The sequence below is a fragment of the Bombina bombina genome, chromosome 1 (genome assembly GCF_027579735.1).
Source record: "Bombina bombina isolate aBomBom1 chromosome 1, aBomBom1.pri, whole genome shotgun sequence".
NCBI classification, from domain to species: Eukaryota; Metazoa; Chordata; class Amphibia; order Anura; family Bombinatoridae; genus Bombina; species Bombina bombina.
The window spans coordinates 1539751551-1539763458 of NC_069499.1; the positions used below are offsets into that span (position 1 = coordinate 1539751551).

Genomic DNA, 11908 nt, shown 5'->3' on the forward strand with positions numbered 1-11908 from the left:
TCTGCTGACAGTAGCCTGGAATTACGTATTGAAACTTTCAGTATAGGTGGGGATACCACAGGCTAAACCAGCTTTTTCAACTGCTGAATTAAGGGTAAATGAGCTACTTGTAAACTATTTAATATACTCCAGCAGGTAAAATGGATCATTGGGAACTAATTTAAGGGGAGAACATTTTTGGGCAAACTGTCCCTTTAAAAATAAACAAGTGTTTTGTGTTTTTCTCTTTGCACAGCTCAAGAAATTCAAACAATTATAGTTTTGTTGAATCTAACTACATAATACAAAAATACCTTGAGGAATTGATTATGAGTAATAACTGAAATGGACTATTTATTTTTCTCTATAAACCTGTATAAGCCATATATCTAATTTATTTAGTACCAGTGTATAAATATGATGCATATATTCTATTACAGCTGACAAGCGTATTATCATTGTTTTTCCTGACAAATGTTTCCTTTTTCTAAAGAAAATATTTAAAGATAATTCATTTAACAACATGTTCTAAATATAACCTAAAATGTTTTTTTTGTTTTTTTTTATAGCTATTGCAGTACAACCTGAATGCATTAAAACGTTATTGAGCATTAGAGTAATATTGTTTTATAGTTTAGACAAACATCATGCTAATGGTCAATCAAACAACAACCATGGCGTTCCATATACTAGCGTTTGCCACACAGACACAGAAGCAACCTTTTCTTTTCAGTGTTTTCTTCATTATATACATGGCTGGAATTATAGGAAATCTAACCATAATTCTACTGGTTTCTATAGATACTAATTTACATACGCCCATGTATATTTTTCTAGGAAATTTATCCTTCATTGACATTTGTTTTACTACTGTGTCTCTTCCGAAGTTGATGGATATTTTAATAACTGGATATAACTCAATATCCTTCATACAGTGTCTAACACAGACATACTTTACTGTTTTCTTTTCAAGCACTGAGGTTGTCCTGTTGTCCTTCATGGCTTATGATCGTTACCTTGCTATCTGTAACCCATTAAGTTATCATGTTTTGATGAATAACAAAAAATGTGTAATGATTTCTTTAGCCCTTTGGACAACTGGATGTGTGAATTAATTTCTTCTTACTGGTTTTGCTTCCAAGTTGTCATTTTGTAAGTCAACAAGTCTTTGGCAGTTCTATTGTGATATCAAAGATTTAACAAGCATTTCATGTGACAACACAGTATTAAACAATATAATCTCTGTAGAAACAGTTCTATTTGTAATGTCTCCATTCTTGTTGAGTTTAACTTCTTATATCAAAATAATTATTAGTATCCTGAATATGAAGTCAGTGAATAGTAAAAAAAAAGCTTTCTCCACTTGTACGTCCCACCTCACAGTCCTACTAATTTACTATGGGACTATTGTGTGTGTATACATGGGATCAGCTTCAGAACAAGCAGGGGAAATGGACCAGGTATTCTCTGTATTGTACACAGCAGTGACTCCCATGTTAAACCCTTTAATATACAGTCTAAGGAACAGAGATGTAAAGAAAGCATTGATCAATATTTTGCCTATTAATTGCAAATAGAAGAAGCTTAGCACTAAAGAAGCATTTACTTAAAGCTTTCATTATTGCTCTTGTTTAACCCCTTAAGGACAAGGACATTTTTCAATTTTCTTACCCTTAAGGACCAGGGCTATTTTTACATTTCTGCGATGTTTGTGTTTAGCTGTAATTTTCCTCTTACTCATTTACTGTACCCACACATATTATATACAGGTTTTTCTCGCCATTAAATTGACTTTTTAAAGATATCATTATTTTCATCATATCTTATAATTTACTATAAATAAAATTATAAAATATAATGAAAAAATTGAAAAAAATACACTTTTTCTAACTTTTACCCCCAAAATCTGTTACACATCTACAACCACCAAAAAGCAACCATGCTAAATAGTTTTTAAATTATGTCCTGAGTTTGAAATACCCAATGTTTACATGTTCTTTGCTTTTTTTGCATGTTATAGGGCAATAAATACAAGTAGCACGTTGCTATTTCCAAACATTTTTTTTCAAAATTAGCAATAGCTACATTGCAGTGCCGTGTTGTCAAAGGAGGCAGGTGAGGTAGCGCCTCACCTGTCCAATGTGTGTATTGCACTTTTTTATTATGTTTAATAAAAAAATAATTTATTTGTTTAAATATATATAATTTTTTTTTATTTAGCCAAGGTACCCCCATAGCCCCCCACCCCCCACCCGCAGCCGACTCTGCCACCATGATACAAGGCTGACTGCCTGCAAACTAGCGATCTATCCATATTCATGTTACGCAATGAAGGAGAGGCTGTGAGACGTTCAGATGCCCTTCCATTGCGTAATATGGATATCTTGCAAATTAAGTGTATGAGCCACGAGAGCTAGCCCCACCTAGTGGTGCTGCTTAAGCTCCTCGCGGCCCATACGCTCCCTAAGGAGGCTGCTGTACAAATAGCCTCGGGAAACGGGAGCAGATCAGGAGTGGGTCTCAGTGAGTGACATCACTCTTGTGGCGCCTCAGCCTGTAGGAGGCTTGTCATATTCTGGCGTGGGAAGAATAGGAACTAAAGAAAACAGAGCTGCTGAGTCTAGCTGAGAAGGACTTGTGACAGTGTGAAGGTGTGACCTGTCCTGCCCTGGAGTCTGGACAACTTTGATGGATTGTGAAATTGTCACTGACTGTCTGGTGTAGAACTACGGTAAGTATTAAGTAGTAATAATTTTTCCCCCTATTTGAATTGTAAGCTGGACAGTCAAGAGCCTGCTCCAGTGTTCATCTGCACCCAAATAATCAATAGAAGATCTGATCTCATATGCAGATGCATGGGTATTACTATATTCTTTCTCTTCTGAATTGTGTCTGTTTTTATTTATTGCAGGTAAAGGAAAAGTTTTGTGACAAAACTTTTCCTTTACCTGCAATAAATAAAAACAGACACAATTCAAAAGAGAAAGAATATAGTAATACCCGCGCATCTGCATATGAGATTGAGATCAGATCATCTATTGATTATTTAGGTGCAGATGAACACTGGAGCAGACTCCTGACCGGCCGGCTTACAAACAGGACCGTCATTACTTGTTTTCAGGGACTGGTTGTTGGGGGAGGAGGTAGTAATGGTTGACAATCTGCTAAAGCCAGGGACACGTTGTGAAGCAGCCAGCAGTTTAGCCGTGCGTTGACTGTTCTAGTCCAGGACTCCAGGGCATGTGTATATGCCATTTGTTTGGGCAAGTGCATAGCCATACCAACCCCAGCTGCAGCAGTGTGTTACAGAGAGTCAGAGGTGAGCAGTGCACTAAGGAGCGGTATTGTAATTACCAGAGCGTCTTGAACTGTTATTAATTAAGGCCCTTAATTAATAACTGTTCAAGATGCTCTGGTAATTACAAGGGCTGCCCAGGACATTCAGAGAGCAGGAGCAGCTGCAGCGGGGGGGGCAAACTGTTGCACTACTTCCCTTACTCTATTTTCATAAAGCATTAGAGTGCTTAAAACTCCCCTATGACCTCACCGTTTCCAGCAGCTTGACATTGCATGCAGTACTGATCGGTCAGGCATGAGGAAAGCAGAGTCATCATCTGCAGTCACATCCCACTGCTTCCAAAGTATCTGCCATTGGGGTTGTTTAAAAGTGTAAAAGAAAGCGCTACTGTTTTTAACATCTCATCTCGTACTTCTTTAGAAGGCTGGAGTTCACAAAAACAGGGCAGCTTTGTGCCTGACATTCCGATGTTAAAAATAGTAGCACTTTTAAACAAACCCAACAGCAAATACCTTGGAAGCAGTGGGATGTGACTGCAGATGACGACTCTGTTTTCCTCATACCTGACTGATCAGTACTGCATGCAATGTCAGGCTGCTGGAAACGGTGAGGTCCTAGGGGAGTTTTAAGCACTCTAATGCTTTATGAGAATAGAGCCAGGAGAGCAAGGGAAGATGAAGAATACTGTTAAAATGTCAGCATTTGTTTTAGTTGGAAATAAAATAAGATCAACCCTGTTAGAAAACAAACACAAAAATGAGACCTCATTTAATAATAATTTCCCTAAATTCGTGACCACATTTAATGTAGAACATCATACAATTAAAAAAATTATACAAAAGCACTGGCACATTATAAAGGAGGATGAATATCTAAGACCTATAATTCCAGCTAAGCCCACAGTTATCTTCAGAAAAGGACAAAATTTTAAACAAAAATTAGCCCCCTCACTCATAAAAGGCATAGCCCCCAAAAAACCTTTACAAATAAGTAACATGACAGGCTTCTTCACTTGCGGCAAATGCAAAGGTTGTAACTACACCAGAAGAACACACAAAACATTTGACTCCACAGTTACAGGAAACAAATTGAAATAAAAGAATTCATTACTTGCAAAAGTAAAAATGTGATATATCTGTTGCAATGTGGCTGCAAAATCCAGTATTTAGGACAAACGTCTAGATTTTTAAAAACAAGAATCATGGAACATCAAAATAAAATAGAAAAGAATAATGATGACCACGGAGTGCCACTACACTGCAACAATTGTGAACATTTCACAAAAGAATCCTTTCTATGGATAGGAATTGAGAAGGTTGAAGTTCATTGGAGGGGTGGTAATCTGGCAAAACAACTAGACCAAAGAGAATTAAAATGGATACATACACTTAGAACATTTGCCCAATGGGGTCTAAATAAGGACACAAAAATTGCTGCCTTTGTCTAAAAAACTCTTAACATATGAAAGGGGGGGCAAAATAAATGATAAATTCAAAAGGTGAAAATATGGGGCCTAAATAAATCAGTAACATGTTTTGTTCTTGTTGAGGTGAATACGAGTATAAGGACACACACAAAAAAAAAAAAAAAAAAGAAGCTGTTTTTGTCTTAAAAACCTTCAACATATGAAAGGGGGGCAAAACAGATGATAACCTATAATGTGTTCCTTAGAAACAATGGGGCCGGAATAAACCAGTAAAATTTGTGTAAAGTGAATACAGAAAACATTAGTACATGAAAGGGGGGCAAAATAAACATGTATTTATACAGACAGTTCATGTTATATCATCACACTTAATGTTTATATATACACATATTGTACAAAAGAATATAATTCTCACACTTAATTTCAAGAAATTATATGCAACACACAAGTCGCTGAGTCAATATTTAACATTCAAGTCTATTTATAATATGGATGTTTAATTATGAAAAGTATCTATTCCAACTTATAACAAACTTCTAAGTGGCAATTTATTCTACCTCCTCTAAATATTTGGATAAGTAGAATTCATATAAGAAACTTTGTATCTGTGAATAACACTTATGTCTTTTTATTTTGAGAAAAAAAGAAAAGGCAATCAATATCACTATATCAGAAACTGTTTTTCATTGGACATTCGATAACATGTGATACCCACTGACATATCAGACCTGAATGGGAACCTAAAATAGAGAACTACCTGAAAGGGAACTACAAAAAATCACTATACCAGAAACTGAATTTCATTGGACAACCTATAACATGTGATCTTCACTGACATACCGGACCTGAAAGAGAACTTGAAACAGAAAACTACCTGAAAGGGAACTACAAAACCGGCAAAAATTATGATATCTACAGAAATTTTATATTTTAAAACAAACTTATAGTTTCTTATATAATTAATATTGTTTTTTATGTTTTATTAGATGTTTATTTTAAATTTACAATTGAAATTTTGAATCGGGTGTAAACCTGCTCTCCTCCAATGGGGAAGCAGGTAGCGTAACTGACATGTATTTAAAGGCCGCCTGTGCAGCGGAAAGGTATGCTTTGGTTTGTAAAGCACTTTTATTGCTCTTGAGAAAGACGGCTGGGACCGATGAAACACCTTTGCGTTGAGCCAAATAAAGACAAACTTTTTTACTGAATCTGTGATATTGTATTTTCATATTGGGAAGGAGCCGGTAACCTGCAATATACACTGTGAGTAGATATTCAGGAAGAAGAATAGAAAGAGGGCGCCACAATAGCGTGATATCGTCTGGAATGCAGGTACAGATATAAGTAGATATTATGCTTACCAGATGGTGTGGCACTGTGCTGTGACCAGTGCAAGAGAGCAGGCTAGCACTTAACAGTGGCTAGTACACTGTAGGAGCCAGGCTCCAAAGGCACTTGTTCTAGTTGCAACTTGGTATCTATCTCCTGCTATCTGGACTTCAGGTTCTGCAGAGGAGTGATCTTATGTGTGTTGTTCAATAGGCATATATGAACCACAACACAGACAACTTCAAATAAAAAAATTGACTTTTATTTTATGACGCGTTTCTCAACCTACAAGGGTTGTTTCATCAGATAAAAAGTGAATGTCATCCTTAACAATTGTTGGCAATTTATACACATTTGTTTAAAAAGAGGAAGTTGTCATCAGGAATGTAATCCAATAGAAAAACATTGGTGTGCATTCAGCTGTGGAACCAGCACAGGATCCCAGCTGTTACAATTTAAAAAATTGGACTGATTTGCAAGGTTGTACATATGTGAGAATCTAAACTTTAACCTTTTAATTGCAAAATGAAAATGAGTGAAAATAAAACAATCTTGTCACTTTGTATTTACTGCCATTTGTTACATATATAACTTCACTGAATTGTTTGTTATCACAGATGCTATTCTTATGCATTTGAAAAATAGTATATTTAGTTAATAAATGTTGACAGATAAAATATGTGTGCATTGGAAGTGAAGTAATTCATAATCCAATTCTGAATGAAAGACAGAGTTTTGAACCTGTTGTTTATATTTAAGCCTATGGTAAATGTTAGGATAGAAAGTGTGTATGTGAGAGGTATAATAATTTGTGATCAAAGTCTGAATGGGAAACTAAGTTTTGAACCTGTTGTTTGCATTTGAACATGTGAAAATTGTTGAATTCTTATAAAAGATGGATACTTGTATGAAATGTCACTTTGTTTACTTTAATAGTTATTATATAAACACATATTGATTTGTGTGGTATACATTATTCTTTGTATATTTGGCAAGGAAGAAGATAGATGTGTGTATGTCAAAAATAAAAATAAAAATAAATGTATAACAAAATATACATGTAAAAATTAAAATGAAAAAATGTCAGAAAAGATTAAAAAAAGTGATGTAAAAAATGATGATAGGTTGAATGATCAGAATCCAAATGGGAATCTGATCATCCAACCTGTTGCGAATATAAGAATTAAAAATTGTATTGGAAATAGCTATTTGTGTAGCCCCAAAGTGATTAGTTGTAGTGGATTGGTGCATGAAATGTTTTGGTGTAATGAAAATTCTGAATCTAAAAGATAAATATCTTTGTACATCAGGAAACCTATACACAAAATAAATTGTTCAAATGAACAAAGAATTGGAGTGCATGTGTATCCATACACACATAATTATAGGAAAAACATAATTTATGCTTACCTGATAAATTCCTTTCTTCTGTTGTGTGATCAGTCCACGGGTCATCATTACTTCTGGGATATAACTCCTCCCCAACAGGAAATGCAAGAGGATTCACCCAGCAGAGCTGCATATAGCTCCTCCCCTCTACGTCACTCCCAGTCATTCTCTTGCACCCAACGACTAGATAGGATGTGTGAGAGGACTATGGTGATTATACTTAGTTTTTATAACTTCAATCAAAAGTTTGTTATTTTACAATAGCACCGGAGCGTGTTATTGCCTCTCTGGCAGAGTTTGAAGAAGAATCTACCAGAGTTTTTACTATGATTTTAACCGGAGTAGTTAAGATCATATTACTGTTTCTCGGCCATCTGAGGGAGGTAAAAGCTTCAGATCAGGGGACAGCGGGCAGATGAATCTGCATTGAGGTATGTAGCAGTTTTTATTTTCTGAATGGAATTGATGAGAAAATCCTGCCATACCGTTATAATGACATGTATGTATACTCTACACTTCAGTATTCTGGGGATGGTATTTCACTGGAATTACTCTGTTAAAAGTACATTAAACCTTTGAATAGGTATTTATTATGTTAAACGTTTTTGCTGGAATGTAGAATCGTTTGCATTTTCTGAGGTACTGAGTGAATAAATGTTTGGGCATTATTTTTCCACTTAGCAGTTGCTTGTTTTAAATTGTGACAGTTTCGTTTCTCTCTCACTGCTGTGTGTGAGGGGGAGGGGCCGTTTTTTGGCGCTCTTTGCTACGCATCAAAAATTTCCAGTCAGTTACTCTTGTATTTCCTGCATGATCCGGTTCATCTCTAACAGAACTCAGGGGTCTTCAAACTTCTTTGGAGGGAGGTAGATTCTCTCAGCAGAGCTGTGAGACTTATATATTGACTGTGATTAAAAAACGTTGCTCTGTCATTTTTATGTTTCAAATTTAATTATTGTTACTTTACTAAGGGGAACAAACCTTTGCTAAAAGTTGTGTTGTTTTTAAGGATTGATGCTATAACTGTTTTTCAGTTCATTATTTCAACTGTCATTTAATCGTTTAGTGCTTCTTTGAGGCACAGTACGTTTTTGTTAAATAAGATTGTAACCAAGTTGCAAGTTTATTGCTAGTGTGTTAAACATGTCTGATTCAGAGGAAGATACCTGTGTCATTTGTTCCAATGCCAAGGTGGAGCCCAATAGAAATTTATGTACTAACTGTATTGATGCTACTTTAAATAAAAGCCAATCTGTACAAATTGAACAAATTTCACCAAACAGCGAGGGGAGAGTTATGCCGACTAACTCGCCTCACGTGTCAGTACCTGCATCTCCCGCCCGGGAGGTGCGTGATATTGTGGCGCCTAGTACATCTGGGCGGCCATTACAGATAACATTACAAGATATGGCTACTGTTATGACTGAAGTTTTGGCTAAATTACCAGAACTAAGAGGCAAGCGTGATCACTCTGGGGTGAGAACAGAGTGCGCTGATAATACTAGGGCCATGTCTGATACTGCGTCACAGCTTGCAGAGCATGAGGACGGAGAGCTTCATTCTGTGGGTGACGGTTCTGATCCAAACAGATTGGATTCAGATATTTCAAATTTTAAATTTAAATTGGAGAACCTCCGTGTATTACTAGGGGAGGTTTTAGCGGCTCTTAATGATTGTAACACTGTTGCAATACCAGAGAAATTGTGTAGGTTGGATAAATACTTTGCGGTACCGGCGAGTACTGACGTTTTTCCTATACCTAAGAGACTAACTGAAATTGTTACTAAGGAGTGGGATAGACCCGGTGTGCCGTTCTCACCCCCTCCAATATTTAGAAAGATGTTTCCAATAGACGCCACCACACGGGACTTATGGCAAACGGTCCCTAAGGTGGAGGGAGCAGTTTCTACTTTAGCTAAGCGTACCACTATCCCGGTGGAGGATAGCTGTGCTTTTTCAGATCCAATGGATAAAAAATTAGAGGGTTACCTTAAGAAAATGTTTGTTCAACAAGGTTTTATATTGCAACCCCTTGCATGCATCGCGCCGATTACGGCTGCGGCAGCATTTTGGATTGAGTCTCTGGAAGAGAACCTTAGTTCAGCTACGCTGGACGACATTACGGACAGGCTTAGAGTCCTTAAACTAGCTAATTCATTCATTTCGGAGGCCGTAGTACATTTAACCAAACTTACGGCTAAGAACTCAGGATTCGCCATTCAGGCACGTAGGGCGCTGTGGCTAAAATCCTGGTCAGCTGATGTAACTTCTAAGTCCAAATTACTTAATATACCTTTCAAGGGGCAAACTTTATTTGGGCCCGGTTTGAAAGAAATTATCGCTGACATTACAGGAGGTAAGGGCCACGCCCTGCCTCAAGACAAAGCCAAGGCTAAGGCTAGACAGTCTAATTTTCGTCCCTTTCGGAATTTCAAAGCAGGAGCAGCACCAACTTCCACTGCACCAAAACAGGAAGGAGCTGTTGCTCGTTACAGACAAGGCTGGAAACCTAACCAGTCCTGGAACAAGGGCAAGCAGACCAGGAAACCTGCTGCTGCCCCAAAGACAGCATGAACCGAGGGCCCCCGATCCGGGACCGGATCTAGTGGGGGGCAGACTCTCTCTCTTCGCCCAGGCTTGGGCAAGAGATGTTCAGGATCCCTGGGCGCTAGAGATCATATCTCAGGGATACCTCCTAGACTTCAAATTCTCTCCCCCAAGAGGGAGATTTCATCTGTCAAGGTTGTCAACAAACCAGATAAAGAAAGAAGCGTTTCTACGCTGTGTACAAGATCTGTTATTAATGGGAGTGATCCATCCGGTTCCGCGGTCGGAACAAGGACAAGGGTTTTACTCAAACCTGTTTGTGGTTCCCAAAAAAGAGGGAACTTTCAGGCCAATCTTGGATTTAAAGATCCTAAACAAATTCCTAAGAGTTCCATCGTTCAAAATGGAAACTATTCGGACAATCTTACCCATGATCCAAAAGGGTCAGTACATGACCACAGTGGACTTAAAGGATGCTTACCTTCACATACCGATTCACAAAGATCATTACCGGTATCTAAGGTTTGCCTTCTTAGACAGGCATTACCAGTTTGTAGCTCTTCCATTCGGATTGGCTACGGCTCCAAGAATCTTCACAAAGGTTCTGGGTGCCCTTCTGGCGGTACTAAGACCGCGAGGAATTTCGGTAGCTCCGTACCTAGACGACATTCTGATACAAGCTTCAAGCTTTCAAACTGCCAAGTCTCATACAGAGTTAGTTCTGGCATTTCTAAGGTCGCATGGATGGAAAGTGAACGAAAAGAAAAGTTCGCTCTTTCCTCTCACAAGAGTTCCATTCTTGGGGACTCTTATAGATTCTGTAGAAATGAAGATTTATCTGACAGAAGACAGATTAACAAAGCTTCTAGATGCATGCCGTGTCCTTCATTCCATTCAACTCCCGTCAGTAGCTCAATGCATGGAGGTGATCGGCTTAATGGTAGCAGCAATGGACATAGTACCCTTTGCACGTCTACATCTCAGACCGCTGCAATTGTGCATGCTGAGTCAGTGGAATGGGGATTACTCAGACTTGTCCCCTACTCTGAATCTGGATCAAGAGACCAGAAACTCTCTTCTATGGTGGCTTTCTCGGCCACATCTGTCCAGGGGGATGCCATTCAGCAGGCCGGACTGGACAATTGTAACAACAGACGCCAGCCTACTAGGTTGGGGCGCTGTCTGGAATTCTCTGAAGGCTCAGGGACAATGGAATCAGGAGGAAAGTCTCCTGCCAATAAACATTCTGGAATTGAGAGCAGTTCTCAATGCCCTTCTGGCTTGGCCCCAGTTAAAAACTCGGGGGTTCATCAGGTTTCAGTCGGACAACATCACGACTGTAGCTTACATCAACCATCAAGGAGGGACAAGAAGCTCCCTAGCAATGATGGAAGTATCAAACATAATTCGCTGGGCAGAGTCTCACTCTTGCCACCTGTCAGCAATCCACATCCCGGGAGTGGAGAACTGGGAGGCGGATTTCTTGAGTCGCCAGACTTTTCATCCGGGGGAGTGGGAACTTCATCCGGAGGTCTTTGCCCAAATACTTCGACGTTGGGGCAAACCAGAGATAGATCTCATGGCGTCTCGCCAGAACGCCAAACTTCCTCGCTACGGGTCCAGATCCAGGGATCCGGGAGCGGTTCTGATAGATGCTTTGACAGCACCTTGGAACTTCGGGATGGCTTATGTGTTTCCACCCTTCCCGCTGCTTCCTCGATTGATTGCCAAAATCAAACAGGAGAGAGCATCAGTGATTCTAATAGCGCCTGCATGGCCACGCAGGACTTGGTATGCAGATCTAGTGGACATGTCATCCTGTCCGCCTTGGTCTCTACCTCTAAGACAGGACCTTCTGATACAGGGTCCATTCAAACATCAAAATCTAACTTCTCTGAAGCTGACTGCTTGGAAATTGAACGCTTGATTTTATCAAAACG

General features: G+C 38.7%; 1 pseudogene; it reads left to right on the plus strand.

The window, feature by feature from the left end:
* The first annotated feature begins 653 nt into the window (after nucleotides 1–653).
* On the plus strand, nucleotides 654–1556 carry LOC128667042 (olfactory receptor 1F1-like; annotated as a pseudogene).
* Nucleotides 1557–11908: the final 10352 nt, after the last annotated feature.